The sequence below is a fragment of the Anomaloglossus baeobatrachus genome, chromosome 7, assembly GCF_048569485.1.
Source record: "Anomaloglossus baeobatrachus isolate aAnoBae1 chromosome 7, aAnoBae1.hap1, whole genome shotgun sequence".
NCBI classification, from domain to species: Eukaryota; Metazoa; Chordata; class Amphibia; order Anura; family Aromobatidae; genus Anomaloglossus; species Anomaloglossus baeobatrachus.
The window spans coordinates 263315737-263342697 of NC_134359.1; the positions used below are offsets into that span (position 1 = coordinate 263315737).

Below are 26961 nucleotides of genomic sequence, written 5' to 3' on the forward strand. Positions count from 1 at the left end.
TATTTATATTTGCCAAATGCCAGAATAATGAGAGAGAGAATGTTTTAAGGCATTTTTATTACTTTCTGCAAAATCAAAAGTTTACATACGCTAAGAGTACTATGCCTTTAAACAATATGGGACAGCCCATATGATGATGTCATGTCTTTGGAAGATTCTGATAGGTTTATTGGCAACATGTGAGGTAATTAGAGACACACCTGTGGATGTATTTTAATGCACACCTGAAACACACTGCTTCTTTGTGTAGCATCATGGGGAAATCAAAAGAAATCAGCCAAGATCTTGGGGTACAACAGAGCTCCCTGCCTTGGGGTACTATAGAGCTCCCTGCCTTGGGGTACTATAGAGCTCCCTGCCTTGGGGTACTATAGAGCTCCCTGCTTTGGGGTACTAAACAGCTCCCTGCTTTGGGGTACTATAGAGCTCCCTGCTTTAGGGTACTATAGAGCTCCCTGCTTTAGGGTACTATAGAGCTCCCTGCTTTAGGGTACTATAGAGCTCCCTGCTTTGGGGTACTATAGAGCTCCCTGCTTTGGGGTACTAAACAGCTCTCGGCTTTAGAGAATTATAGAGCTCCCTGATTTGGGTTACTATAAAGCTCCCTGATTCAGGGTACGATAGAACTCCCTGCTTCGGGGTACTACAGAGCTCCCTGCTTCAGGGTACTACAGAGCTCCCTGCTTCATGGTACTAGAGAGCTCCCTGCTTTGGGGTACGACAGAGCTCCCTGCTTCGGGGTACTAGAGAGCTCCCTGCTTCGGGGTACTAGAGAGCTCCCTGCTTCGGGGTACTAGAGAGCTCCCTGCTTCAGGGTACTAGAGAGCTCCCTGCTTCAGGGTACTAGAGAGCTCCCTGCTTCGGGGTACTAGAGAGCTCCCTGCTTCGGGGTACTACAGAGCTCCCTGCTTCGGGGTACTACAGAGCTCCCTGCTTCGGGGTACTACAGAGATCCCTGCTTCGGGGTACTACAGAGATCCCTGCTTCGGGGTACTACAGAGCTCCCTGCTTCGGGGTACTACAGAGCTCCCTGCTTCGGGGTACTACAGAGCTCCCTGCTTCGGGGTACTACAGAGCTCCCTGATTCGGGGTACTACAGAGCTCCCTGCTTCGGGGTACTACAGAGCTCCCTGCTTCAGGGTACTAGAGAGCTCCCTGCTTCAGGGTACTAGAGAGCTCCCTGCATCAGGGTACTAGAGAGCTCCCTGCTTCGGGGTACTACAGAGCTCCCTGCTTCGGGGTACTACAGAGCTCCCTGCTTCGGGGTACTACAGAGCTCCCTGCTTCGGGGTACTACAGAGCTCCCTGCTTCGGGGTACTAGAGAGCTCCCTGCTTCGGGGTACTACAGAGCTCCCTGCTTCGGGGTACTACAGAGCTCCCTGCTTCGGGGTACTACAGAGCTCCCTGCTTCAGGGTACTAGAGAGCTCCCTGCTTCAGGGTACTACAGAGCTACCTGCTTCAGGGTACTAGAGAGCTCCCTGCTTCAGGGTACTACAGAGCTCCCTGCTTCAGGGTACTACAGAGCTCCCTGCTTCGGGGTACTACAGAGCTCCCTGCTTCGGGGTACTACAGAGCTCCCTGCTTCAGGGTACTACAGAGCTACCTGCTTCGGGATACTACAGAGCTCCCTGCTTCAGGGTACTACAGAGCTCCCTGCTTCGGGGTACTACAGAGCTCCCTGCTTCGGGGTACTACAGAGCTCCCTGCTTCGGGGTACTACAGAGCTCCCTGCTTCAGGGTACTAGAGAGCTCCCTGCTTCAGGGTACTAGAGAGCTCCCTGCTTCGGGGTACTACAGAGCTCCCTGCTTCGGGGTACTACAGAGCTCCCTGCTTCGGGATACTACAGAGCTCCCTGCTTCAGGGTACTACAGAGCTCCCTGCTTAGGGGTACTACAGAGCTCCTTGCTTCAGGGTACTACAGAGCTCCCTGCTTCAGGGTACTAGAGAGCTCCCTGCTTCGGGGTACTAGAGAGCTCCCTGCTTCGGGGTACTACAGAGCTCCCTGCTTCGGGGTACTACAGAGCTCCCTGCTTCGGGGTACTATAGAGCTCCCTGCTTCGGGGTACTATAGAGCTCCCTGCTTCGGGGTACTATAGAGCTCCCTGCTTCGGGGTACTACAGAGCTCCCTGCTTCAGGGTACTAGAGAGCTCCCTGCTTCGGGGTACCATAGAGCTCCCTGCTTCGGGGTACCATAGAGCTCCCTGCTTCGAGGTAATATAGAGCTCCCTGCTTCGGGGTACTGTAGCGCTCCCTGCTTCGGGGTACTATAGAGCTCCCTGCTTCAGGGTATACATGGCAATACAGCTGGCTGATACCTTGTGCAATCCTCTGCAGAATAGGGAATTGCTAGTTATGTAATAATGTAGAGCGCTCAAAGGTACAGAGCAGGGAGATGTGCTGTAAAGCATCATAAAGATGATATCAGCGGCTGAGGACGGGGGATATTTTCGGGCAGCTTGGGCTCATGTAATAAATAGTATAGATAAGCTTCATTAATGTTTGAGCGACCGTCCGCTCCAGGTCGGTCCTTTAAATAATGAATTAGTCTCTGTCTGTAACTCATCAGTGATCATTTTTCCCTTGGGAGGAGGAAGACTTGTCCTTACGGTCTGTCCCTGTGTAATACATGTAGCTTGCCAATGGCGGACACAGACAGGGGTGGGCCCCTGTGCAAGAACAATATACGGGCCCTTTGCAGTCTAATAGCTCATTATAATGTATAATTCCACCTGCTTTGGAGTTGGAAATGGCCCCCCAACCTCTTGGGCCACTGGTTGCACCAAAGGTATGTCCGCCCTTGGAGTATCCAGTCTAATTGTTGGTACTCCAAGGATTCCGGAACAGGTTTTACTTTTCTTCTGTGCTTCTCTGTTCTAAAGTTATGTGTGGCGCCCCTGCGGCTTCAGTCGCCACAGGGTACCTCACTTAAGGTGCAGTATTCATCTCGGGTAAGGAGGGGGTTAATCACCGGTGTTTCGACATTTCACGTTACATACAGTTTAGGTGCCTTCTCACTGGGGACTGGACTAGGTTAGATAGGGGGGTGGCCATCATGAAGCATGCGACTTTCCTGGTCACTAGGGCAACCACCTGAGGGGCGGGTGTTTCGCCCGGGGACCAGGGGTACTCAGATCCGGGCCACAGAGTCACTTCTGTGGGTATCACGGTGGCGTGACCCGGTCTGTGATCCCAGGCTCCACAGTAAAAGGGGATTTGGGTAAGGGAGATTGTCCGTGACGCCACCCACGGTTGTGGTGAAGTTGGAACACCACCGCTGCTTTGGACGGGGATCCCGGGAGCGATGGTATGGAGCAGCTAGATGTTATTTCTCCCCTCCGTGGGTAGGGGGTTGGTAGTCCCGGGGCCCGGTGATAGGGTAAGCAGGGAACAGGGCGCAGTGCTGCAGTGCGGTGCCCGAGGGCACGGGTGTACTCACAAGAAAGTCACACGGAGTCACTGGTGAACTAAGAATTGCCGTGTCCGCGGTCTCCGGTACGGGGGTGTTAGTGTCCCACACACGGTGCAGCAGCCCTGGTTGTTCCTTCCCTGCAGCAAAGTGCCTTTTTCTCCACTCTCTTCCTCTTTCTCCTCAGCCGGGAACGGGGAATTCACTCTCCTGTAGTGATCCGGGTACCCAGGTACCGAGGGGCCACCGCCCTGCTCCGGCTACCTGTTCTGGCCCCTTCCTCACTACGGCCTGCCCCGGCCCTTTTGGAGAACGCTTCACTCCCAGCCTGGGAGCTAAACTCCAGACCTCTGTCCTGTCTGCCCTCCACACACTCTCTGCCCCAGCCCCTCCCCTCTCCTCTCCTTTTCCCTTACACTGGGGGCTGTGCTTTGTCATGCTGCACCGGTGTGAGATCAGATTACCAAGGAGGATTAACTCTTTCTGTGACAACCTGGCTGTGCCAGGGCGTCACACACCCCCTTGGTAAAACACGGCCCGTCCTCGGGCCGTCTAGGCACCGACATTTATTAAAACTGGGAAAGGATAAAACATTTTAAACATTTTCAATCTTCCCACAGCGGGATGCACATTGCTTCAACGTTGCAACAACAAATAACACTTTTAATAATGTCAACGTGACGGGTCCTTTAGTCACCCACCCAAACAACCTAGCCTTGGTGCTGCCCCTAAAACCCAGGCAGCACCCCTTGACCCCAGTCTAGGAACGGCTCCAGATTGGTCAACGGGACCGGTACTTCGCTGCCGTTGCGGCCGGGCGGACTGCCGGAGCCGTCGTCATCTCCGTCGCGGCCGGGCGGACTGCCGGGGCCGGTGGCAGGGTGGTGACAAAGGTGAGGCCTGGGGACCCCAGGTCTGGGTCCTCCCCCACAGACGCTGCGGGCTCCGCTACCGGTAACAGGGGTAACGGCTCGGTGCATCGCTGCGGCGGCCTCTTCCAGGAACCAAATGCTGGCAGAGTCCTGGCGTCCCTGCTTCCACAGTCCTTGTCACATAAGCTGCGGTTCCTTCTTCCTGCTCCCCCTTGGTACTCGGGAGCAGTCCTTCCAGCAACTTTTAAAGTTTCTCTTTCGCTTCCGGTCCTCCGGAGCTTCACTTCCGCCCGCGTTCTCGGGGGGGCGGAGCCTCTTTTTCGCGCCCAACGCTTGGGGAAGAAGGTGCTGGGCGGGAGATTTTCGCACCCAAAATGGCGGCAAAGATGGCGACTTTAAGATTTTTGCAGCGGATCACCGCTGACAGTCCAGAATAAGGCGCACTTCCTCCAGGTAACTGGATGGGTTCGATCCTGTTCGTGACGCCAAATGTTTCGCCCGGGGACCAGGGGTACTCAGATCCGGGCCACAGAGTCACTTCTGTGGGTATCACGGTGGCGTGACCCGGTCTGTGATCCCAGGCTCCACAGTAAAAGGGGATTTGGGTAAGGAAGATTGTCCGTGACGCCACCCACGGTTGTGGTGAAGTTGGAACACCACCGCTGCTTTGGACGGGGATCCCGGGAGCGATGGTATGGAGCAGCTAGATGTTATTTCTCCCCTCCGTGGGTAGGGGGTTGGTAGTCCCGGGGCCCGGTGATAGGGTAAGCAGGGAACAGGCGCAGTGCTGCAGTGCGGTGCCCGAGGGCTCGGGTGTACTCACAAGAAAGTCACACGGAGTCACTGGTGAACTAAGAATTGCCGGTGTCCGCGGTCTCCGGTACGGGGGTGTTAGTGTCCCACACATGGTGCAGCAGCCCTGGTTGTTCCTTCCCTGCAGCAAAGTGCCTTTTTCTCCACTCTCTTCCTCTTTCTCCTCAGCCGGGAACGGGGAATCCACTCCCCTGTAGTGATCCGGGTACCCAGGTACCGAGGGGCCACCGCCCTGCTCCGGCTACCTGTTCTGGCCCCTTCCTCACTACGGCCTGCCCCGGCCCTTTTGGAGAACGCTTCACTCCCAGCCTGGGAGCTAAACTCCAGACCTCTCTCCTGTCTCCTCTCCACACACTCTCTGCCCCAGCCCCTCCCCTCTCCTCTCCTTTTCCCTTACACTGGGGGCTGTGCTTTGTCATGCTGCACCGGTGTGAGATCAGATTACCAAGGAGGATTAACTCTTTCTGTGACAACCTGGCTGTGCCAGGGCGTCACACGGGCACCACTTGGGGTAGAAGTAGGAGCAACCTGGACACAATCTCCAGTTAAGTCGGGACTACAGTTCTGGTGACACGACACCACTTTCTTCTTCTCTTCTTTCACGGGGCCTGAGGCTTGGAGCGTGAAGCTCAGCCCGGGTTCCTCACTTCTGGAGTGGGCATCCCTTAGGAAAGGACACTGTCAAACACCGGTGGCTACCTCTAACTTACTCGGGAATGGCTGCAGCCCAGCACGGCGGAGACCGGCACCTCCCGGGCAACCGATGGACAGTAAAGAGTAAAGACCTGGAACCACAACTACTGTGTCCGTCCCCTTCATTGCCGTCGCCCCACACTTCGGCGCTAATGGCCACTACTATCTCCATCATCCTCCCTGGGGCCTAGCTTCACCTGCAGGAAGCTGAATGAACTATCTGAGCTGCGACATCACCCGCCCCAGAGGACAGCGACCGCAGCAGCGGCTAATCCCTGGCCGCATGCCACAGGTGGCTCCACGACACAACTACCTCCACCACCCATCCTCATCCCCTTTTATTGTATACCTCGGGGCCACGAAGCTGGGCAGGGCCACCCGTGACATCCCGGACCCGACATCAATCACCAGCCCGGCGACGAGAACGTTTAACCCCTGCCCAATGGATGTTACATATGCCCACCCCAGGAATAATGGTGCAAATGTATCCTTTAGCCAACTGGGCGTGGACTCCAATACCCATCAGTGGGTTTGGCAGTGTTTTGATTGGCCAGTGTCAGAAAATAAAACTCCAAAGCTCACAGAGAAGGTCTGTCCTTTACGCCAAGTTGGTTAATGGGAAACTTTGTACCATTATTACTTTGGGACATAACCTTGGAACGGGAGGGAGCACAAGAAAAATAAAATCTGATCCAAAATCAGCTCAGAAGAAGCAGTTAGAAGGGGCAGTTAGGTAGCGGGGACCGGCTGTCAATCTGCATGATGTCGACAGTCACGCTCTGTCAACAGAGCAGAGCGGAAGAGAAGACACTGGTCTGTCATAAGTGGATGCCACAAAATCTCTGGCAAGAGCAGTTTATAGGCAGGTAGGTAGGGCCATAGTAAAAAAAAAAATAAAATAGTTCTGGACAACCCCTTTTAAAGTGATGGACAACTCCTTTAAGTTATAGTTTTGATGTAACCATCTAGCAACAGAAGCCAACATATTTTGCTGAGGAAGGCATTATTTCTCATAATACATACACTACAACTACTGCAGGACCTCTTTGAGAACAGATGTCAGAAGCACGAGTATGTCACGACCTGATGTGATCTGGAGGGGGATCTGGAATCAGAAGGTCACAGCATATAATTGATTGCTGATCCGTTTTAGTGCTCGCTTATTATTTACCCTGAGTTGGAACGTATTTAATTCCATCCGGTACTGAAAGGCTTAAGGTTTCTTTCTATCCTGCAGTGATTGAACAGGTAACCTCAGCTGCAGCTGCTCCCTTGTGCTATAAATATCCGCTCCTCACTTCTTCCTATGTCGGCTATAGTTCATTCTATGCTGTTCACTTTGAAGGAGCCTGTCTCTGGAGAAGCTGATGTGTTGCTTCTGTTGCAGCTGAGAAGTTTCCTCCTGGAGAAGCTGTGGTGTGTTATTGTTGTGTCTTTCCCCACCTGTTTGTCTTACCATCCTTGTGTTGACTTACTGTAGTGGCTGATACCTGATGAAGGGGACATACTGTCCTGGAAGCGTATTGTATTATTAAAAAGTAAGATATTACAGTGGCTTCCCTCATTGATCTGCAGCGCATGATATCATCATTATTTTTATATGTATTTCTCTGCATGTTATTGCAGTGGAGAGAATAGCGTCTCGCTGGCCTTCACTAGTCACTGTGAGTTCAAGGCCAGCGAGGACCTAAGGGTACCGTCACACTTTAGCGACGCTCCAGCGATCCCACCAGCGATCTGACCTGGTCAGGATCGCTGGTGCGTCGCTACATGGTCGCTGGTGAGCTGTTAATCAGGCAGATTTCACCAGCGGCTAGTGACCAGCCCCCAGCGACGCGTGGAAGCGATGCTGCGCTTGGTAACTAAGGTAAATATCGGGTAACCAAGCGCTTGGTTACCCGATATTTACCTTGGTTACCAGCGCACACTGCTTAGCGCTGGCTCCCTGCACTCGTAGCCAGAGTACACGTTGGGTTAATAAGCAAACCGCTTTGATTATTTACCCGATGTGTACTCCGGCTACGTGTGCAGGGAGCAGGGAGCCGGCACTGGCAGCCTGAGAGCGGCGGACGCTAGTAACCAAGGTAAATATCGGGTAACCAAGCAAAACACCTCGCTTGGTTACCCGATATTTACCTTGGTTACAGCTTACCGCAGGCTTCCAGACGCCGGCTCCCTGCTCCTGCACATTCAGATCGTTACTCTCTCACTGCCAAACACAGCGATGTGTGCTTCCCAGCGGGAGAGCAACGTCCAAAAAATGAACCAGCACTGTGTGTAACGAGCAGCGATTTCACAGCAGAGGCCAGATCACTGCTCAGTGTCACACACAGCGAGATCGCTAATGAGGTCACTGCTGCGTCACAAAAACCGTGACTCAGCAGCGATCTCGCTATGTGAGACGTACCCCTTAGGTGTGTGAAGGCGCACGGGGGAAGGACCCGTCTAGGCACATTAGGGAGTGCAGGGATCAGATTCAAGTAAGTGTCAGGTGTGACCCTGGTCCCTTCTCCCTATGGCCAGGACCTTCCATTGCGTTCCTGGATTTCCCTTTATGTTGCGTCGATCGCCGGGAGTCCTCTTGCTCCCGGCACGAGAATTTTGGACTTCACCATATTATTATTTATTATATATTTAAGATTTAATGTATATATTATGTATATTACTTTATTTATATACAGTCATATGAAAAAGTTTGGGCACCCCTATTAATATTAACCTTTTTTCTTTATAACAATTTGGGTTTTTGCTATTTCAGTTTCATATATCTAATAACTGATGGACTGAGTAATATTTCTGGATTGAAATGAGGTTTATTGTACTAACAGAAAATGTGCAATCCGCATTTAAACAAATTTTGACAGGTGCAAAAGTATGGGCACCCTTATCAATTTCTTGATTTGAACACTCCTAACTACTTTTTACTGACTTACTAAAGCACTAAATTGGTTTTGTAACCTCATTGAGCTTTGAACTTCATAGGCAGGTGTATCCAATCATGAGAAAAGGTATTTAAGGTGGCCACTTGCAAGTTGCTCTCCTATTTGAATCTCCTATGAAGAGTGGCATCATGGGCTCCTCAAAACAACTCTCAAATTATCTAAAAACAAAGATTATTCAACATAGTTGTTCAGGGGAAGGATAAAAAACGTTGTCTCAGAGATTTAAACTGTCAGTTTCCACTGTGAGGAACATAGTAAGGAAATGGAAGAACACAGGTACAGTTCTTGTTAAGCCCAGAAGTGGCAGGCCAAGAAAAATATCAGAAAGGCAGAGAAGAAGAATGGTGAGAGCAGTCAAGGACAATCCACAGACCACCTCCAAAGACCTGCAGCATCATCTTGCTGCAGATGGTGTCAATGTGCATCGGTCAACAATACAGCGCACGTTGCACAAGGAGAAGCTGTATGGGAGAGTGATGCGAAAGAAGCCGTTTCCTCAAGCACGCCACAAACAGAGTCACCTGAGGTATGCAAAAGCACATTTGGACAAGCCAGTTACATTTTGGAAGAAGGTCCTGTGGACTGATGAAACAAAGATTGAGTTGTTTGGTCATACAAAAAGGCGTTATGCATGGAGGCAAAAAAACACGGCATTCCAAGAAAAGCACTTGCTACCCACAGTAAAATTTGGTGGAGGTTCCATCATGCTTTGGGGCTGTGTGGCCAATGCCAGCACCGGGAATCTTGTTAAAGTTGGGGGTCGCATGGATTCAACTCAGTATCAGCAGAGTCTTGACAATAATGTGCAAGAATCAGTGACGAAGTTGAAGTTACGCAGGGGATGGATATTTCAGCAAGACAATGATCCAAAACACCGCTCCAAATCTACTCAGGCATTCATGCAGAGGAACAATTACAATGTTCTGGAATGGCCATCCCAGTCCCCAGACCTGAATATCATTGAACATCTGTGGGATGATTTGAAGCGGCTATCCATGCTCGGCGACCATCAAACTTAACTGAACTAGAATTGCTTTGTAAACAGGAATGGTCTTATATACCTTCATCCAGGATCCAGGAACTCATTAAAAGCTACAGGAAGCGACTAGAGGCTGTTATTTTTGCAAAAGGAGGATCTACAAAATATTAATGTCACTTTTATGTTGAGGTGCCCATACTTTTGCACCGGTCAAATTTTGTTTAAATGCGGATTGCACATTTTCTGTTAGTACAATAAACCTCATTTCAATCCAGAAATATCACTCAGTCCATCAGTTATTAGATAAATGAAACTGAAATAGCAAAAACCCAAATTGTTATAAAGAAAAAAGGTTAACATTAATAGGGGTGCCCAAACTTTTTCATATGACTGTACATGTTATCAGACACATGCACACTGCAAAAATAATCAAACTGGAGCTTTGTTGCCCCTATAATACAAACACTCCTGAGGTTGCGGATACTTTCCGCATACTTGTGATACTTTTCGGTGAGAAGACACATGGATTGATTGCGCGGCAGACACCTAAGTGATGGAATCAATCCAGAAGATGTTTAGTTAATGTATAACCCCCCAGAAGAGGCTCTTAGTGGTTTTCCATTGTGCTTAGGATCTTTCTTGACTCTTTATAGATCGGGTCGTCTTTGATGTTCGTCTGGAGTAGTGGGTGACATTTCGCACTGTCAGATACAGTTAAATAGTAAGACAACAATATTGAATCCCCCGCAGTCGATGTGTTTGTACATTCCAGGCGTGCCTCTTCTACCGTCCACCGGAGTCACATCGATCGCCACCATTCATCCTTTTATTCCAGAAATAAAAAGTTGGACTTAAAGAGACACAAAAGCTCAGTTGACGCTTCCTCCGATCCCACTGTAAATCCGTCCTATAAACTGGACATTTGGCGAGTCCAAGAGCGAGTGTGCCGGATTATCAGATACAGTGGGTATGGTATATGAATGTACGTGGTGGCACTTAAAGGGGTTGTCTCTCCAAAAAACATCCGACGTGAAGGTCAACCGATCATTGCTGGTCCATCTGTAGGTTCCCCAATTCTAAGTCACCGAGGGGAAATGTAAAATGTAAAAAGCTGAGGTACGCATTGTCGCACTGGATGGGTGGGACCCCCAGTGATCAGGACGTTATACTCTATCATATTGATGTGCACAGTCACTCTGAAGAGCCCCCTTGGGATCGGTGGGACCCCCAGTGATCAGGAAGACATCTATCATATTGATGCGCACAGTCGCTCTGAAAAGACCCCTTGGGATCGGTGGGACCCCAAGTGATCAGGACGTCATCTTCTATCATATTGATGCGTACAGTCACTCTGAAGAGCCCCCTTGGGATCAATGAGATCCCCAGTGATCAGGAAGACATCTATCATATTGAAGCGCACGGTCGCTCTGAAAAGCCCCCTTGGGATCAGTGGGACCCCCAGTGATCAGGACGTTATCTTCTATCATATTGCTGAGCACAGTTGCTCTGAAGAGGCCCCTTGGGATTAGTGGGACCCTCAGTGATCAGGAAGTTATCTTCTACTATATTTATACGCACTGTTGCTCTGAAAAACCCCCTTGGGATCAATGAGACCCCCAGTGATCAGGAAGACATGTTCTATCATATTGATTAGCACAGTCACTCTGAAGAGCCCTATTGGGATCAGTGAGACCCCTAGTGTTCAGGATATTATCTTTTATCATATTGATGCGCACGGTCACTCTGAAGAGCCCCCTTGGGATCAATGAGACCCCCAGTGATCAGGACGTTATCTTCTATCATATTGATGTGCACGGTCACTTTGAAAAGCCCCCTTGGGATCGGTGGGACCCCAAGTGATCAGGACGTCATCTTCTATCATATTGATGCGTACAGTCACTCTGAAGAGCCCCCTTGGGATCAATGAGACCCCCAGTGATCAGGAAGACATCTATCATATTGATGCGCACGGTCGCTCTGAAAAGCCCCTTTGGGATCGGTGGGACCCCCAGTGATCAGGATGTTATCTTTTATTATATTGATGCGCACGGTCACTCTGAAGAGCCCCCTTGGGATCAATGAGACCCCCAGTGATCAAGACGTTATCTTCTATCATATTGATGTGCACGGTCACTCTGAAGAGCCCCCTTGGGATCAGTGGGACCCGCAGTGATCAGGCAGACATCTTCTATCATATTGATGAGCATGGTCACTTTGAAGAGCCCCCTTGGGATCAGTGGGATCCGCAGTGATCAGGACGTTATTTTCTATCATATTGAGGGATAATGTCCATTTTTATTAAAAAAAAACAAAATTTGTAATTTTACAATCTTCACACTGGCCACTGGGGTTTTTATAGATTCACACTTCCTGTCCTTTCAGGAAGAGTTTTCAGTAGACTCATTATCATCAGAGGCAGAATTACAATGACAGGTAAAACGTCTATTGATGTCACAACTGATTCTTCTCAATGACCTTTTTTACGGGCTCATTACATGCCGCAAGACAAAAGGTAGGGTTGGACGTTTTTCATTGTGCTTTATGGCCATGTGTTATTTCCAGAAACAAGAAAAGATAGAGCTTAAAAAAATCCCTAGTGGTCAGTGTGAAAACTGCAGGAGTTCTAGAATTTTTTTTTATTATTATTATTATTATTATTATTACAAATTGTAAATAATGTAAGAAAAAATTATCTTTTTTTAAATAAAATAATAATAATAAAATAAATAAAATATATTTACAGGGTGGTCCAAAAGTAGGTGGACAGTATGTGTTATAGGGTTATGAAGGGGGAGATTTATCAAACATGGTGTAAAGTGAAACTGACTCAGTTGCCTTAGCAACCAATCAGATTCCACTTTTCATTCTTCACAGACTCTTTGAAAAATGAAAGGTGGAATCTGATTGGTTGCTAAGGGCAACTGAGTCAGTTTCACTTTACACCATGTTTGATAAATCTCTCCCTTCATAACCCTATTACATATACCGTCTATTTACTTTTGGACCACCGTGTATATATATACAGTACAGACCAAAAGTTTGGACACACATTCTCATTCAAAGACTTTTCTTTATTTTCAGGACTCTGAAAATTGTAGATTCACATTGAAGGCATCAAAACTATGAATTAAAACATGTGGAATAAAATACTTAAAAAAGTGTGAAACAACTGAAAATATGTCTTATATTCTAGGTTCTTCAAAGTAGCCACCTTTTGCTTTGATTACTACTTTGCACACTCTTGGCATTCTCTTGATGAGCTTCAAGAGGTAGTCACCGGAAATGGTTTTCCAACAGTCTTGAAGGAGTTCCGGGAGATGCTTATCACTTGTTGACCCTTTTGCCTTCACTCTGCGGTCCAGCTCACCCCAAACCATCTCGATTGGGTTCAGGTCTGGTGACTGTGGAGGCCAGGTCATCTGGCGTAGCACCCCATCACTCTCCTTCTTAGTCAAATAGCCCTTACACAGCCTGGAGGTGTGTTTGGGGTCATTGTCCTGTTGAAAAATAAATGATGGTCCAACTAAACGCAAACCGGATGGAATAGCACGCCGCTGCTAGATGCTGTGGTAGCCATGCTGGTTCTGTATGCCTTCAATTTTGAATAAATCCCCAACAGTGTCACCAGCAAAGCCACCCCACACCATCACACCTCCTCCTCCATGCTTCACGGTGGGAACCAGCCATGTAGAGTCCATCCGTTCACCTTTTCTACAAAGACACGGTGGTTGGATCCAAAGATCTCAACTTTGGACTCATCAGACCAAAGCACAGATTTCCACTGGTCTAATGTCCATTCCTTCTGTTCTTTAGCCCAAACATGTCTCTTCTGCTTGTTGCCTGTCCTTAGCGGTGGTTTCCTAGCAGCTATTTTACTAATTAATAACTAATTTAATATGATGATAGCTTCCTTTTAAGAAAAAATGTCCCCAGCAGTGGACAATCCCTTTAAGTCTGAAAAAAAGCATCTACATACAGTCTGACCACTAAAGAACATTTCTGATGCCTGCACCTGTAACTAGATGATGAACACATTACTGAATACAGCAAATATGCATCTAGTTGGTTTCTGTTCACATTTGCATTGGAGAGTTCATTGCAAATTACATCAGATTTAAAGGGGTATTTCCAAAATCAAACTTTATCCCCTATACAGTCCCCGTTGTCCACCAGGACTGTAGCGGGGATAGTGTTCCCGTCCTGGGAGCCCCTTCCGCTAAGTTCTTGCTTTTATTGACTCCCGGAGCCCGTTAATCTTGGCCGCAGCTGTCACCTCACACTTAGGCGCGTGGGACTTTAATGCAAGTGGTCACCATTTGACGGAAAAGCTGTAAAATGCTCCAATAACCGTGACCACAAATCACACACGCTGACTTTTTCGTGGAGAAGAGTGTTAACAGGATCTGCAAGTGAGCGGAGAGGGTAAATAGTGCGGTGTTTGGATAGGCTTACACGGGAGGCTGAAGGCTATCCACACACTGTAAATAGTCACTTTCTATGTAGAAACCTAAAAATATATTATACATTAAACAAGAAATGTAGTCGCCCTAAGGCTATGTGCGCACGGGGGAGATTTAGTGCAGACATTTTCTGCATCAAATCTGCACCTTCTGAGCAGAAAAACGCACCAAAAGACGCATGCGTTTGGTGCGTTCTTGTGCCATGCGTCTTTCTTAATGAAGTCAATGGGTTCAAGGGCTGAAAAACGCAAGAAAAAACGCACCAACAAATGACATTGACAGGATGTTTTCTGCACCAAATCTGCAGGGAAAAAATAAGCAACGTGCGCCCAGCACTTCAGGATAAGAATGCAGATTTGTATCAAAATATGCACCCAATCTTCATGAAATCTGCACCAAATCTGTGTCAAATCTGCATCTAATCTGCACCAAATCTGCACCAAATCTGCACAAAATCTGCACAAAATCTGCACAAAATCTGTATCAAATCTGCATCTAATCTGCACCAAATCTGTATCAAATCTGCATCAAATCTGCACCAAATCTACATCAAAAACCGCATTGAAAACGCACTGTGCACAAGCCTACGGCAGTGATCCCTGCACATGTCTGCTAATTTGATCAGCAGACATTTGGGCTATCAGGTGCGGGTGGATCTGTGATCCACCCATGCCTGTTAACCCGTTAGATCGCGCTGTCAAAATGTAAAGGGGGCTTTACACGGTAGCGATATCGCTAGCAATTTCTAGTGATAGCGACTGTGTAAGTACCCGCCCCCGTCGCGCATGTGATTGTTTGTGATCGCTGCCGTAGCGAACATTATCGCTGCGCAGCGTCACACATACTTACCTGGTCGTCGTCGTCGCTGTGACTGCCGAACAATCCCTCCTTCAAGGGGGAGGGACGTTCGGCATCACAGCGACGTCACCGCAACGTCACTAAGCGGCCGGCCAATCAAAGCAGAGGGGCGGAGATGAGCAGGCCGTAACATCCCGCCCACCTCCTTCCTTCCTCATTGGGGCCGGCGGCAGGTAAGGAGACGTTCCTCGCTCATGCGGTGTCACACATAGCGATGTGTGCTGCCGCATGAGCGATGAACCACAACGCTAAACAACCCTTACCGATTTTTGACTTTGGGACGACCTCTCCATGGTGAACGATTTTCACCATTTTTGAGGTCGCTGGTAAGTATTACACGCTGCGATATCGTTAATGACGCCGGATGTGCGTCACTAACAACTTGACCTCGGCGACCAAACATTAACGATATCGTAGCGTGTAAAGCCCCCTTTACAGCGCGATTTAAATGGCTGTGGCAGGGAAATCGTCTTTCCCCGCCGCCATCGGAGGCCTTGTGATGCGAACACAGGGAGCCAATGGTTGCCATCGTAGTGACGGGTCATGTGATAACTCCTGTAGCTATCATGATGCTGTGCAGCTCTTATCAGCAGAAATGTACAAGCGATCAGACTGCTGATTCTTATGGTCCCCTAGGGGAACTAGTAAAATTTAAGAAAAGTAAAAAATTTAAAAAAATAAAAAAAAGTTAAAAGTTTAAATCACCCCACATTCGCCCCATTGAAAATTAAACGCTAAAAAATAAATAAATAAAACACTGTATATACACATGCCCAATCTATCAAAATATAAAGTCAATTAATGTGATCGGTAAACCGCTTAGCAGTAAATAAGTTCCATAAGCCAAAATTATGTTTTTCTGATTGTAGCAAATTTTGCGCAAAATGCAATAACAGGCGATCAGGGCGTAGCATCTGTGCAAAAATGGTAAAATTAAAAACGCCAGCTCGAGACGCAAAAAATAAGCCGTCAATGAGCCATAGATGCTGAAAAATGAGAACGCTACAGGTCGCGGAAAAAAAGGCAAAAAGTGCGCCACTTTTTTTGGACAAAATTCGGAATATTTTTTAACCCTTTAGATAAAAGTAAACCTATACATGTTTGGTGTCTATGAACTCGTACCGACCTGAGGCATCACAACAACACATCAGTTTTACCATATAGTGAACAAGGTGAATAAAATACCCCAAAAATAATCGTCCAATCACAGTTTTTTTGCAAATTTTCCACACTTGGCCGTTTTCCAGTACACTATATGGTAAAACTCATGGTCTCATTTAAAAGTACAACTCGTCCCACAATAAACGAGCCCTCATATGGCAAGATTGGCAGAAAAATAAAAAAAGTTACGGCTCTTGGGAGAAGGGGAACAAAAAACCCCCCGAAAAACGGAAAATCACCCGAGGTGAAGGGGTTAAAGAAGCCGAATGTCAGCTCTTTTAGCGTTTTTGCTGATTTTTTGACCATTGGAAGCAATGAGAGTGAAAAAAATGCAGGTGTGTGTTTTTGCTGCTTTTTTGGGTGAATTAAACTAACTTTACTTAAACATGACACATCAAAAACCATCCAACAATTGCAGCAAAAACGCACTAAAAATCGCAAAAACAATGCTGCAAAAACACAGAAAAAATGGAGCAAAAATGCACTAAAAACGCAGAAAAAAATGCTTAAAAACACAATAAAAATGATGCAAAAATGCACTAAAAATGCAGAAAAAAATGCAGCAAAAATGCACTAAAAATGTAGAAAAAAATGCAGCAAAAATGCACTAAAAATAAGAATGCAGAAAAAATGCAGCACAAACACACTAATAATGCAGCAAGAATGCAGGTTTATCTATAATATGAGACAAAATAGGATAAAACAAAAATGGAGATTCAGGAAGGAATTGCTGGGATATTATTTCATTTTTTGAGCATTTTTGGGTCCCTATATACTATACTATACATGGTAATGGATACAGAAGAGTATGGGATAAGGGCTGAAACCTCAGAAGAGTGGGCAGAGAATGGTTGCTAGGGTCAAGATTGAACAACAATGAAAAGACTGTTGTTGCTAGGTAGTGTTTCCCTAGTAACCAGACTAGCTAAAAACAACCTCAACAATGAACATTCTGACCCTATCTTTTCTATTGACGTGTCTAATGAGCCCGAGGCAAAGGTCAGTGTGAGGGAAGGGGGAGCTGTGATATTGCCTATTGTGATGGGTAGATCCTGTGTCAACATCTGTGAATAGAACTGTCATTGTGCTCCTGCCTCTGCTGATAAGGAGCCTGCTGAAAACTCTTCCTGAAAGGACAGGAAGCATGAGTCTAAAAAAAATCCCTGGTGACCAATAGGAAAATTGCAAAGATTACTATCATTGCGCTCCTGCCTCTGCTGATAAGGAGCCTACTGAAAACTCTTCCTGAAAGGACAGAAAGTGGGAGTCTAAAAAAGCCCTGGTGGCCAATGTGAAAATTGCAAAGATTACTATCATTATGCTCCTGTATTTGCTGATCAACAGCCTGCTAAAAACTCTTCCTGAAAGGACAGGAAGTGTGAGTCTAACAAAAAGCCCTGGTGACCAATAGGAAAATTGCAAAGATTACTATCATTATACTCCTGCATCTGCTGATAAGGAGCTTGCTGAAAACTCTTCCTGAAAGGACAGGAAGTGTGAGTCTAAAAAAGCCCTAGTGGCCAATGTGAAAACTGCAAAGATTGCTATCATTGGGCTCTTGCCTCTGCTGATAAGGAGCCTGCTGAAAACTCTTCCTGAAAGTGTAAATCTAAAGAAGCCCTAGTGGTCAATGTGAAAATTGCAAAGATTACTATCATTGTGCTCCTGCCTCTGCTGATAAGGAACCTGCTGAAAACTCTTCCTGAAAGGACAGGAAGTATGAGTCTAAAAAAGCCCTGGTGACCAATATGAAAATTGCAAAGATTGCTATCATTGTGCTCCTGCCTCTGCTGATAACAAGCCTATTGAAACTCTTCCTCAAAGGACAGAAAGTGGGAGTATAAAAAAGCCCTAGTGGCCAATGTGAAAATTGCAAAGATTACTATCATTGTGCTCCTGCCTCTGCTGATAAGGAACCTGCTGAAAACTCTTCCTGAAAGGACAGGAAGTATGAGTCTAAAAAAGCCCTGGTGGCCAATGTGAAAATTGCAAAGATTGCTATCATTGTGCTCCTGCCTCTGCTGATAACGAGCCTACTGAAAACTCTTCCTGAAATGCCAGAAAGTGGGAGACTAAAAAAGCCCTAGTGGCCAATGTGAAAACTGCAAAGATTACTATCATTGTGCTCCTGCCTCTGCTGATAAGGAGCCTGCTGAAAACTCTTCCTGAAAGTGTAAGGCGGGGTTTGCACACTAAGACATCGCAGGCCGATGCTGCGATGCCGAGTGCGATAGTCCCCGCCCCCGTCGCAGCAGCGATATGTGGTGATAGCTGGCGTAGCGAAAGTTATCGCTACGCCAGCTTCACACACACACTCACCTGCCGTGCGACGTCCCTGTGGCCGGCGACCCGCCTCCTTGTTAAGGGGGCGGGTCGTGCGGCGTCACTGCGACGTCACACGGCAGGCGGCCAATCAGAGCGGAGGGGCGGAGATGAGCAGGATGTAAACATCCTGCCCACCTCCTTCCTTCCGCATATCCTACGGAAGCCGCAGTGAGGCCGGTAGGAGACGTTCCTCGCTCCTGCGACTTCACACACAGCGATGTGTGCTGCTGCTGGAGCGAGGAACAACATCGGACCGTCGCGTCAGCGTAATCATGGATTACGCCGACGCTGCACCGATGATACGATTACGACGCTTTTGCGCTCGTTAATCGTATCATCCAGCCTTTACACACTGCGATGTCGCATGCGATGCCGGAAGTGCGTCATTTTCAATTTGACCCCACCGACATCGCACCTGCGATGTCGCAGTGTGCAAAGTGCCCCTAAGTCTAAAAAAGACCTGGTGGCCAATGTGAAAATTGCAAAGATTGCTATCATAGTGCTCCTGCCTTTGCTGATAAGGAGCCTGTTGAAAACTGTTCCTGAAAATAGGAGTCTAAAAAAGCCTTAGTGGGCAATGTGAAAATTGCAAAGATTGCTATCATTGTGCTCCTGCCTCTGCTGATAAGGAGCTGCTGAAAAATTCCTGAAAAGACAGGAAGTGTGAGTCTAAAAAAGCCCTGGTGGCCAATTGAAAAATTGCAAAAATTACTATTATTCTGCTGCTGCCTCTGCTGATAAGGAGCCTGCTGAAAACTGTTCCTGAAAGTGTGAGTCTAAAGAAGCCCTGGTGGCCAATGTGAAAATTGCAAAGATTACTAAATATGTTTCAGACACTACTGTAATTCTGAAAAGTGCTGATTCCAAAGTTTTCTGCAGTTTAGCAAAGTTGATCTGTTATCAAAGTGTAAAGTTCACTGGAAAGGCTCAAGGTGAACGTGACACCGCGCTGATCCGATCTGAACTCCGGGGATCGCACTCGCACTATCAGCTAGATACATTTAGTTAATGCGGTTGATGGTCGTTCATACACACCTCTGCTCCATGCATTCTCTATGGGATTCGGAAACAGCTGACAGGTCCCCGGCACTCCCATTAGGAATGAATGGAGGGGCGGCACTGTGGTATTGCAGTTTTATGTAGCCTTTTTCAAGCTCTTTACCTGCACTTTCAACTTTGATGTGGTCTGTGGTCATAACTCAGCTGAGAAAAGCTCAGAAAAATGCAGATACAAAAAACTATAAACAACCAGCGTGCTCACTGATAGATCCTCAGTTAGCTCATTCTGCAGCCATCAGTAGAAAGTGCAACAACAAAGAGGCTACAGAAGACAAATGATGCAAAATATTTAATGAAAACCAATTGCAAAAATTATTTTTAGCCTCAAATACATACATGTAGGTGAAAAATATGTCCTTAAAGGTGTACAATCCCCTTCAAATAATCCCATATTACAAATTATATGCTGCAATCTGTACACTTTCTCACCAGGCATCCATCAGCTGATAGTATACAGACTATTACAGAAAGTCCTGGAAGTGATTATGATAACATGAAATCAACATTAGGGGTTGCCTATTTGATTTTCAAGCTTTTGGACATCTTCTGAGGGGGTACAGGCTCATTTGTAGATGGAGTCTTATTGGCAATGCTCGATGGGAAACAGATATGTAAATTAGCTTTCTCCCAGAAAAAAAGAGCATTGTCTCACATGTGCGATCTGTAGGTTTATTTACATAGAGCTATTTTTGCAAGGTTTTCAAATTCTGCATCAACAGCATAGAAAGGGCAATAAATGGAATCAGTTAGCACAGAATCACTGTTCAAACCAAGCACAATTTTGAGCATTGTCTCACATGTGCCTTCTGTAGCTATATTTACAGTATAGAGCTATTTTGCAAGGTTTTCAAATTCTGCATCAACAGCATAGAAAGGGCAATAAATGGAATCAGCACAGAATCACTGTTCAAACCAAGCACAATTTTGAGCATTGTCTCAAATGTGCCTTCTGTAGGGTTATTTACATAGAGCTATTTTGCAAGGTTTTGAAATTCTGCATCAACAGCATAGCAAGAGCAATAAATGGAATCAGTTAGCACAGAATCACTGTTCAAACCAAGCACAAGTAATCAGTGCACCCTTGGTGTGGCCAAAAGCTTTAGTGCACCTTTCACCTATTTGTTTTCTATCTCCTCTAGCTCCTAAAAAGCCAGAACTATCAATTATGGGAGAGGAAGGTAAAGACAGATGGAATACAAGTACGGTAGGTGGGAAGGTGCACTGAACTGCTTTTGTGCTTGGTTTGAACAGTCATTTTAACCATTGTCTCACATGTGCCTTCTGTAGGTATAGTTACATTATAGAGCTATTTTGCAAGGTTTTCAAATTCTGCATCAACAACATAGAAAGGACAATAAATGGAATCTGTAAGCACAAAACGACTGTTCAAACCAAGCACAAGTGCTTAATGCACCCTTGGTCGGCCAAAAACTTCAGTGCACCTTCCACCTACTTGTTTTCGATCTCCTCTAGCTCCTATATTGGCAGAACTATCAATTACGGGAGAGGAAGGTAAAGACAGATGGAAGACAAGTACTGTAGGTGTGAAGGTGCACTGAACTGCTTTTGTGGTTGGTTTGAACAGTCATTTTGAGCATTGTCTCACATGTGCCTTCTGTAGGTATATTTATATTATAGAGCTATTTTAAAAAGTTTTCAAATTCTGGAATGGAATCTGTAAGCACAAAATGACTGTTCAAACCAAGCACAAGTGCTTAATGCACCCTTGGTCAGCCAAAAACCTCAGTGCACCTTCCACCTACATGTTTTCGATCTCCTCCAGCTGCTATAATGGCAGAACTATCAATTATGAGAGAGGAAAGTAAAGACAGATGGAAGACAAGTACGGTAGGTGAGAAGGTTCCCTGTGCTTTGTTTGAATAGTCATTTTGTGCTGACAGCTTCCCTTTAAGTCTCCTCACCAGTGTGCTCCAGTTGTTGCAAGACCACCATTCCCAGCCAGCAGATAATGGTAGTTTGCATGTGGAGAGCCATAGGTTAAAGATCATCACTCTACATCGGTCATATTTTGCAAGGTTTTGAAATTCCGCTTCCCACAGCATAGAAAGGGCAATAAATGGAACCAGTCAGCACATAATGACTGTTCAAACCAAGCAAAGGCGCTCGGTGCACCATTGGTGTGGCCAAAAACTTCAGTGCATCTTCCATCAACTTGTTTTCTATCTCCTCTAGCTCCTATAATGACAGAACTATCAATTATGGGGGAGGTAGGTGAGAAGGTGCACTGTGCTTTGTTTGAACGGTCATTTTGTACGGACAGCTTCTGTGCGCTCCAGTTGTTGCAAAACCACCATTCCCAGCCAGCAGATAATGGTTGTTTTAATGCATGTGGAGGGCCATTTTTTTACATATCATCACTCTACATCTGTCAATTTTGCAAGGTTTTGAAATTCTGCTTCACACAGCATAAAAAGGGCAATAAATGGCATCAGTCAGCACAGAATGACTGCTCAAACCAACCACAGGCACTCGGTGTGTCGCGGTCGGAGGAGGGGACGCCGCGCTCTCCCACTGCTCGGGTCCTGCTGCGGCCTGCTGCTGCTCGGTGGCTCGAGCGATGGGCCGGATCCCGGGGACTCGAGCGCCGCTCCTCGCCCGTGAGTGAAAAGGGATTGGTTTTTGGGATAGTTTATTGTTCGTGACGCCACCCACGGTTGTGGTGATTGTATGGACACCACCGCTGCTCTGTATGGGGATCCCGGGAGCGGTGACAGGGAGCAGCAGAGTTGTTAGTTCTCCCCTCCGTGGGTAGGGGGTGGTTGTCCCGGGGCCCAGTGATGAGGTGGGTGATGAGGGATGGTGGGGCCGGTGCAGGGCTTGACGGGGTGCAGGGACGCGGGGGCAGCGCTGTGCCTTGCGGCACTGTGGTACTCACTCAGCCTGAGACGGAGACACAGTTCTCGGTAAAACACACGGCTGGAAAGACGGTTCCCATGGACGGCTGCTGTTGCTTTTCCCCAGTAGTTGACGGTGACGGTCCCTTTTCCTGCACCTGAGATGATGATGGTAGCGATGGATTCCCACCGGTAACCCGCTCCCCGACTTGGTTATGGGCCGGAGGAGCCCTACTTTGCCCGCAGGCGCTGGCCCTGAGAAACTAGTGCCCTGGCGGTGGCGGTGTCTCTCTCTAAGGGTGGAAACACATCTATGCGAGTAAAATCGGTCCAACTGGGCTGAAAAAAACTCGGCTGATTTTAGTTCACGTTAGGTGCGAGTGCAACGCAAGTGCAATGCTATTTCTGAATAAATTAATGATTTTACTAATGTGTAATGCGTGTGTAATGCGTATTTTTTACTATGTCATCTGCCATTCAGCGCTGCTACATGGCCGCTGACAGCAGACACAGACAGCCATGTAGCAGAGCTGAATGGCAGATGACAGCAGACACAGACAGAGCCGCACAATCAGAATGAACTCGGGTGAACTTAACCTGACTTCATTGTCATGCTGCGGCTCTGTCTGTGCCGCGTCCTGATTAGCGGTCACCAGTGAAGGACTCACCGGTGACCACAAATCCCCCGAGTGACTGAAGTTAGCAGCCCTCTCTCATACTCACCGATCCCCGGCTCCGCGCTGCACGGCGTTCACACTGCTCCGGCGGCTTTTACTATTTTGAAAAAGCCGGCCGCTCATTAAACAATCTCGTATTCCCTGCTTTCCCCGCCCACAGGCGCCTATGATTGGTTGCAGTCAGACACGCCCCCACGCTGAGTGACAGGTGTCTCACTGCACCCAATCACAGCAGCCGGTGGGCGGGTCTATACTGTGCAGTGAAATAAATAAATAATTAATTAAAAAAAATGGCGTGCGGTCCCCCCCAATTTTAATACCAGCCAGATAAAGCGATACGGCTGAAGGCTGGTATTCTCAGGATGGGGAGCTCCACGTTATGGGGAGCCCCCCAGCCTAACAATATCAGTCAGCAGCTGCCCAGAATTGCCGCATACATTATATGCGACAGTTCTGGGACTGTACCCGGCTCTTCCCGATTTGCCCTGGTGTGTTGGAAAATCAGGGTAATAAGGAGTTAATGGCAGCCCATAGCTGCCACTAAATCCTAGATTAATCATGTCAGGCGTCTATGAGACACCCTCCATGATTAATCTGTAAGTTACAGTAAATAAACACACACACCCGAAAAAATCCTTTATTAGAAATAAAAAACACAAACACATTCCCTCATTACCAATTTAATAAGCCCCAAAAAGCCCTCCATATCCGGCGTAATCCTAACGGTCGGACTGTTGCCTTCAATCGGGACTTGGTTGTTGGGAGACCCAGAGGTCCTCTTCACTGATGGATTTGGCAAATTCACGGCGACTCCTAGCCTTGCCGGGATCCGAAAGGCCCCTGCCAATGGTGCTGACTGCTCTTCGTATACCGCTCCGGTACCGCCGGGCCACCACCCGTTCACGGTCCTTCCGGCAACCTCCAAGCAGCCTCTCCTGCAGACGGTCACCGCCGTCTGCTGACCTTGCTGTTCTCAGTTCCGGGCACACACCCGGACCAGCTTCAGGCCTTCTTAACTGTTCCTTTTCTTGTTACTACTCTCACTTAGTCTTCCACTTTAACTCCTCTCTCAAGCTCCTCTACCACTTCCTTCTACTTCCTCCTCCCTGGCTTCACTCCATCGCAGACTCTAGTCTGACTTCAACTGCCCGGTTCTTCCCGCCTCCAGGGCTGTGAACTCCTCGGTGGGTGGAGCCAACCACCTGGCCCACCCCCTGGTGTGGACATCAGCCCCTGGAGGAAGGCAACAAGGATTTTTGGTTAGCCTTGGTGTTCCTAGCTGGGGTGTAGGGTGTGGTGGTGTTATGACCTGTGACCCCTGGCTTGCCCAGGGCGTCACAGGTGCACCCTTGGTGAGGCAAAAAACTCCAGTCGAACTACTTGTTTTCTATCTCCTCTAGATCCTATAATGCCAGAACTATGGGAGAGGTAGGTGAGAAGGTGCACTGTGCTTTGTTTGAACAGTCGTTTTGTGCTGACAGCTTCCCTTTAAGTCTCCTCACCAGTGCGCTCCAGTTGTTGTAAAAAGCCCATTCCCAGCCAGCGGATATTGGTAGATTTGATGCATGTGGAGGGGCATAGGCTACAGATCATCACTTTACACCGGTCACATCCCCGGAGGAGACCGATGTCATCTACGGATACTTGATTGGTTGAGTTCTGTCCCCAAAACGGACCAGATTAGGGCATTTTATGATATGTCCATAAAGCAGACATGTGAAGCCCCTGAACACCACACTGTGACAGACACTGGAGAGGGAATACAGCCTTCAGCCCAAAATGCGTGAACCCGTTTGACTATTATGTTAGCTTTCTTTATAACATCCCATTAAATTCCCAGTAAGGATAGATAATCCAGAGCGGATTACGGGGTGACCACACCTGACTGATGGGCCATACAACTATATAAACTCACTATTCTTTGGAGGAAAACACAAGCTGACATGAAAGCCGCACAACCCAGTGATGCCGACAAAGAAAGGAAGACATCCGCGACCCAGGATTAGCATCACCCCTCACACCCCATCCCCAGCATTATACGATGACAAGTAGTACATGTGGCAGGCAGCAACAAAATAGCAGCCAGCAGATGTCCAAAACCAAGCGCTGCCACCAGAAGGCGATGTGCTGGGTGGTCATAATTATGTCAACCACTCTCCAATAACAATGCTCCCACCAGAAGGCGATGTGCTGGGTGGTCATAATTATGTTAACCTCTGTCCAATAACAATGCTGGCACCAGAAGGCGATGCGCAGGTGGTCACAATCATGTCATCCGCTGCCCAATAACAATGCTGCCATCAGAAGGCAATGCGCTGGGTGATAATAATCATGTCAACCACTCTCTAATAACAACACTGTCACCAGAGGACGATGCGCTGGGTGGTCATAATCATGTCAACCTCTATCCAATAACAACACTGTCACCAAAAGGCGATGCGCAGGTGGTCATAATCATGTCAACCTCTATCCAATAACAACACTGCCACCAGAAGGCGATGCGCAGGTGGTCACAATCATGTCAGCCGCTGTCCAATAACAATGCTGCCACCAGAAGGCGATGCGCTGGGTGTCCACAATCATGTCAACCACTCTCCAATAACAACACTGTCACCAGAATGTGATGCGCAGGTGGTTACAATCATGTCAACCTCTGTCCAATAACAATGCTCCCACCAGAAGGCGATGCGCTGGGTGGTCATAATCATGTCAGCCACTCTCCAATAACAACGCTGTCACCAGAAGGCAACGCGCAGGTGGTTACAATCATGTCAGCCACTATTCAATAACAAGCGCGGCCACCAGAAGGCGATGCACTGGGTGGTTACAATCATGTCAACCACTCTCCAATAACAACGCTGTCACCAGAAGGCAACGCGCAGGTGGTTACAATCATGTGAGCCACTGTCCAATAACAATGCTCCCACCAGAAGGCGATGCGCTGGGTGGTCACAATCATGTCAACCACTCTCCAATAACAACGCTGTTACCAGAATGCGATGCGCAGGTGGTTACAATCATGTCAGCCGTTATTCAATAACAAGCGCGACCACCAGAAGGCGATGCACTGGGTGTCCACAATCATGTGGTAAGGAGGTGCCTTAGGGACCATTTACACAACTGTAGTTTTGGCCCTTGTGGGGTCCATGCACGAACCAAACTTTCCGGAGCCGGCTTGCATTGTGCCAAATAACATGTATAACACATTAGTTACTAGACTGTGTGAACTGTGACTTGAGCTGATCATACACAATATAAATCTGCCTGGAAAACACACCGCCATCTCTCCCGACTCCCCCATACACAAGAGCTCGGCGGAGTCAAGTATTCATGTGTTTTCCACAGAGAGAGAAAGTCACTGCCAGATAAATCATGCTGTGGCTTATCTTCCCTAAAAAGACAAGTATTGATTGCAGAAATTCCAGTTGCCCAATCCTTCTCTTCCCTGCATCATCCGTCAGGGTAGAGTTGGGTGGCCGCCATATACATCAGACATGGAAATCGACAGATTCGAACACTTTTCATCTTATGTCACCATCTACGTAGATGGGTACTGTCAGTTAGTGCATGGGTACTGTCGGTTAGTACATGGGTACAGTTGGTTAGTGCATGGTACTGTCGGTCAGTGCATGGGTACTGTCGGTCAGTGCATGGGTACTGTCGGTCAGTGCATGGGTACTGTCGGTCAGTGCATGGGTACTGTCGGTCAGTGCATGGGTACTGTCGGTCAGTGCATGGGTACTGTCGGTCAGTGGATGGGTACTGTCGGTCAGTGCATGGGTACTGTCGGTCAGTGCATGGGTACTGTCGGTCAGTGCATGGGTACTGTCGGTCAGTGCATGGGTACTGTTGGTTAG

The 26961-nt window shown here is 47.7% G+C and overlaps 1 protein-coding gene across 1 annotated transcript in view; it reads right to left on the reverse strand.

Moving 5' to 3' along the window:
* TMEM184A (transmembrane protein 184A) overlaps positions 1 to 26961 on the reverse strand; it is a 72246-nt gene that overhangs the window by 44198 nt on the left and 1087 nt on the right. The window lies entirely within an intron of this gene.